Below are 6,095 nucleotides of genomic sequence, written 5' to 3'. Positions count from 1 at the left end.
ACAAAAACAAATCCATGATGATTACTTGGGATGATAGTGACGAGTCATCTTCTGAGCAAGAAAAGGATGAAGAAGCCAACCTATGTCTTATGGCAAAATCAGAAACTGAAAAAGTAAGTATTTCAGAACTATGTCCTTCTTGTGAACAATTAGAAATTGAATTTGACAATCTTTTAAATGACTCAAATACTTTATCTCATAAATGTGGTTTTCTCAAAAATCAACTTTATGAAATAAAGAAACTCAATGAGGAACTTCAAGCAAAGAATGAGAAATATGAAAAAATCATTCTAGATCTGCAGTTATCTCATGAGAAATTATCTGAGCAGCAAGCACTTTTAAATAAAAAGAATGTCAGAATTCATCCTCTGGAAGAGGACACAGAAAAGGAGATTTTAAAAGTAGAAGTTGAAGAACTAAAAAATGACATCACCAACTTTGTTAAATCTACTGAAACTTTTCAAAAGATAATGGGATCTCAATCTGGAATTTTTGACAAAGCTGGTATTGGTTTTAAAAGTTCTCAAAAACAAAAATTGTATGAAAATTTTTTCTTGCCCAAAAAACAAGAGGATAGGCCAAAATGTACTTTTTGCAAAAAACTTGGGCACACTTTCAAAATCTGCCACGCTAAGAAGAAAGCTGAAAATATAAAGAAAGGTTGTTCATTTTGTGGTAAACATGGTCACCATGATTCTATTTGTTATCACAAAAGAAAAATCCTCATAAGAGGAAAAACTAACCAACAAGGACCCAATGCTATATGGGTACCTAAGTTACTTTTAAAACCTAACACAGGTTCATCCTATGATCAACAAAAGAAGGTCTTGGTACTTGGACAGTGGTTGCTCAAGGCATATGACGGGAGATAAGCACTGCTTTATTTCCTTAGAAATAAAGGATGGAGGATCAGTCACATTTGGTAACAATGATAAAGCTCAAATAAAAGGTACAGGTATTATTGGTAAAAATAATTCTGCTAAAATTGAAAATGTTCAGTATGTTGATGGTCTAAAACATAACTTGCTGAGTATTAGTCAATTATGTGATAGTGGTTTTGAAGTTATTTTTAAGCCTACTCTTTGTGAGGTCAAACATTCATCCTCGGGTAGAGTTTTCTTCTCCGGTTTTAGAAAAAAGAATTTATATGAACTTTATTTGGATGATTTACCCTCTGAATCTTGTTTTGTATCCATTGATAAAGATAAATGGATTTGGCACAAAAGAGTTGGTCACACAAGCTTAAAAACTATTTCTAATTTATCAAAATTAGAATTAGTTAAAGGTCTTCCAAAAATCAATTTTGAGAAAGACAAAGTTTGTGAAGCTTGTGTTAAAGGAAAACAAGTTAAAAGTAGCTTCCACTCAAAAAATATTGTTTCAACAAAACATCCACTTGAACTTATTCATATTGACCTTTTTGGTCCCATAAAGACTCCAAGTCTTAGTGGCAAAAGATATGGTTTTGTTATTGTTGATGACTTCTCTCGTTTTACTTGGGTCTTATTTTTGAAACATAAAGATGAAGCCTTTGAGGCGTTCCACCATTTTTGCAAAAAGGTTCAAAACGAAAATGGTTCAAAAATTATTTCGGTGAGAAGTGACAATGTGGGTGAATTTGAAAATGAATCCTTTAAAAATCTTTGTAAAGAAAATGGTATTTCTCACAACTTTTCTTGTCCAAGAACTCCCCAACAAAATGGGGTTGTTGAAAGGAAAAATAGAACTTTACAAGAAATGGCTAGAACCATTTTAAATGAAGCAAATATTGAAAAATATTTTTGGGCCGAAGCCATTAACACTGCTTGTTATGTTTCTAATCGTGCATCCATTAGAAAAATTCTAAACAAAACTCCATACGAGCTATGGAAAGGGAGAAAACCAAATATTTCCTATTTTCATATTTTTGGGTGTTATTGCTACATTCTCAATAATAAAGAAAATTTGGGAAAGTTTGATCCAAAATCTGATAAAGGAATTTTTCTAGGATACTCCACAACGTCAAAAGGTTATAGAATATATAATCTTAGGACTCAAACTGTGGAGGAATCCATGCATGTTATTTTTGATGAGTTTGATGACTTGTGTTTAGAAAAAATGGACAAAAATGAAGAAGATGAACCCTTCATCCTCTCGAGTACCCGATCCTCATGATGAGGATAAGTCTGACCCAACCTCACAGCAACCTCCAAGAGGATGGAGAACAGTCACACATCATCCTCCTGATCTAATCATTGGGAATACTGAAGATGGTGTTAGAACCAGAAATTCACTAAGGGAAAACACTACCAACATGGCCATGATATCACAAGTTGAACCCAAAACGATTGATCAAGCTATTGGTGACAAGTCATGGGTTGAAGCAATGATGGAATAACTCTCACAATTTGAAAGAAACAAGGTATGGAATCTTGTACCCCATCCTCTGGACAAATCTATTATTGGAACTAAATGGATATTTAGAAACAAACTAAATGAGGATGGAGAAGTCATTAGAAATAAAGCAAGACTAGTGGCACAAGGGTACAATCAACAAGAGGAATTGATTATGATGAAACGTTTGCACCCGTAGCAAGACTTGAAGCAATAAGAATCCTCTTAGCTTATGCTACTCATAAAGGTATAAAACTATTTCAAATGGATGTCAAAAGTGCCTTTTTGAATGGGTTCTTAAATGAAGAAGTGTATGTTCGTCAACCTCCTGGTTTTGAAGATTTGAAGAAGCCGAATCATGTGTTCAAACTCTCAAAAGCTCTTTACGGATTAAAAGAAGCTCCCCGAGCTTGGTATGAGAGGTTAAGCTCTTTTCTAAAAGAAAATGGATTCATTAGGGGTCAAATTGATACAACTCTTTTCAAGAAGACTCATGAGAAAGATTTATTGATTGTTCAAATTTATGTCGATGACATAATATTTGGATCAACAAATGAAGTAATGTGCAAAGATTTCTCCAATCTCATGCAAAGTGAGTTTGAGATGAGTATGATGGGAGAATTAAAATTCTTCCTTGGTTTGCAAATCAAACAAAGAGATGATGGCATCTTCATATCTCAAGAAAAATACACCAAGGATCTACTCAACAAATACAAAATGAGTTCAGCCAAAAGTATGGGAACCCCTATGCATCCTTCCTCCATACTTCACAAAGATGATGAAGGAACTCCAATATCTGAAAAAGAGTATAGAGGGATGATTGGATCCTTGCTATATTTAACTGCAAGTAGACCGGACATAGTCTTTGCTGTGGGTCTTTGTGCAAGATTTCAATCTTCTCCTAAAGAATCTCATCTTACTGCAGTAAAAAGAATTTTTAGATATCTTGTGGGCACTATTAATCTGGGAATTTGGTACAAAAAATGTTCAAATCTTGATCTCACTGCTTATTGTGATGCCGATTATGCTGGAGACAAAGTTGAAAGGAAGAGCACAAGCGGAGCTTGCCAACTTATGGGTAAATCTCTAATAAGTTGGTCATGCAAAAAACAAAGTACTATTGCTCTTTCAACTACAGAGGCTGAATATGTATCAGCGGCTCAATGTTGCTCACAACTTCTATGGATAAAGAATCAACTAGAAGATTACTCTCTAAGGTACACAAAAATTCCCATCCTCTGTGATAATACAAGTGCCATTAATCTTTCTAAAAATCCCATTCAACATTCAAGATCCAAGCATATTGAAATTAAACATCATTTTATAAGAGATCATGTTCAAAAGAGTGATATAGAATTAATTTTCATTGTCACTGAAAATCAATTAGCTGATATTTTTACCAAACCTCTCCAAGAGGATCGGTTTAAATTCATCTTAGAAGAACTCTCCATCATAAATTTTCCCAAAGTTAATTAAATAAATTATGTTATTTTTATTTATTTTATTTTATTTTATTTTTATAATTATTTATTATTTTTAATGTTATTTTTGGCTTTTATTATTTTAATGTTGTGTGGCAAATATATGGCAAATCTGATCCCTAAAAATAAAGTCAAAAATTTAGATAGGAAGACTTTAAGTACTTTTAGGTGAAACTTCCCTTGACAAATCAGTCAAGGACATGCGTGTGCCTCTTTATTCATTGATCAAATGGATGGCACTTGGTGGATACTTCCCATTCTTCTTTGCGCAGACTGCATTAAATGCAGTTCATCATGACTATTTCTTTTCCATCATCATGCCTCATCAACGGCTCCCATCTTCTCTCTCTCTCTCTCCCACGTTTCTGATTTCTCTCTCTCCATCAATCAATCAATCCGTTTTTTTTAAACTTCCCACACACATTTTCTCTCTCTCAGTTAATGTTTCTCTCTCCGTTTTTAATTTCCTTCTTTTTCCATTCAAATTCCTTCTCTCTCTCCACTTTAATTCTCTCTACGTTTTTAACACACTCTCTCTCCGTAATCAATTTTTTTTCTCTCTCTTCCATACGTTTCTCTCTCCCAAAATTCATTCAGTTTTTCTTTTCTCTCTCTCTTCACCATTTTCTTCCGTTTTCTTCCTCCCAACAACAATGGCTCGAATCAAAACCACTGCCAAGCGAAAAATGTCTCCTTTTGATCCAGAAACTGACTCAGAAAATTACTCAAGTCCTGAATCCGCAAGACAAGGATTAAAACAAAAGTCAGTATATCCTCCTAGGGCACCTCCTAAACCGCCTTCTCAAAAGACCAAAAAACCTTCATCGTCAAAATCCACTACCTCATCCATCAGACGATCTTCAAGAGTTCAATCTGGGGCTGTCCTTTCAAACAAGAAGGTTACTCAGGACTCTATTGTGCATGAGATTGATTCAGACGATTCCAAAGGTCATGCCTCTGCTAAATCGATTCCTAAATCTTCCTCCAAACCGTCCACTCCAAAACGGCCGAAAACCAAATCATCTGAACCAAGTAAACCGACTCCAAAGAAATCTCGTTCATCCAAACCGATTCATGTCCCTCTCTTTAACTCCACAGATTCAGAGTTAAATTACACCTCAAAATGGTTTAACAAATCTGTGGTTCATGGCAAGCACATTGACTTAATCAATCTGAAAAATGGTGGCTTTAATGTTGTAGAAGTATTTGATAAATTAGGATGGACTTCCTTTTTTAGAGTGAATGAACCGCAATACCCAAGACTGGTAAAGGCATTTTATGCTGCATGCAATGGCTGTAAAGGAAGCCCTGGGTTCAGTTTTGTACTTAAGGGTGTACACTTGGACGTAAACCCCACTTCACTATACAAAATTCTTGATATACAAGATGTTGGAGCCCACTGTTTTGCTGAAACTTGGTATATCCAGTATATGGTCACTCGAACCTCAGTTCTTCAAGATATCCTAATAGATCCTCGTAAGCCTCTAGTTGCATCAAACCTTCCTCCTATGTGTCGGATATATCACAACATCTGTGTTCACTCGATAGTGCCTCGAGCTGGGAGTTATGAAAAGGTAACCGAACTTGATATTTTGATCATTCATCATTTGTTGACCGGAACACCCTTCATTTGGGAAACATTATATTTAGCTACATGTTGAATGCTGCAATTGTGGGTCGATCAGCTCCCTATGGGATGATCTTGACCAAAATATTTAAGTACTTTAAAGTACCCCTTGATGATGAAGAAAGTATTCAGTGCAATAACTTCTTCTCTATGAAAAATATCAAACAAATGCGCATTGATCTGCCTGAACAAAACCCCACCTCAAGGAAGAAGAAAACTGCCTCAAAGAAGCAGAAGTCTGCCTCTCCACTATCTCATTCTCGCACTCCCTCATTTAACTCCGCTGATTCGACACTTCCTCAATCCCCACAAGTTAGTAAGGATCCATCACCACATATTGCCGCTCCTTCAGTTAAGAATGGTGAAGATTTATTCTTTGATCTGAATGTATCATATGATCACCATTCTTCAAAAAGCCCTCATAGGAACATGCATGCTGAAGAATCCACATTACCATCTCAAGTAAGTCTGAACTCTTCTCCTATCTCTCCAAATATTGCTCAATCTAATTCTGATCTGGATTTACAAGAAAAATCCAAATCTACTTTGGCTCCACCTTTTGAAAATTTTTCCAAGGATAAGGCTAAAAGTTCAAAATCCAAAAGAGCGCGTAA

The sequence above is a fragment of the Cicer arietinum genome, chromosome 3 (assembly GCF_000331145.2).
Source record: "Cicer arietinum cultivar CDC Frontier isolate Library 1 chromosome 3, Cicar.CDCFrontier_v2.0, whole genome shotgun sequence".
Classification (NCBI taxonomy): Eukaryota; Viridiplantae; Streptophyta; class Magnoliopsida; order Fabales; family Fabaceae; genus Cicer; species Cicer arietinum.
The sequence above is the reverse complement of the archived record's forward strand: the minus strand, read 5'-3'. Positions refer to the sequence as shown.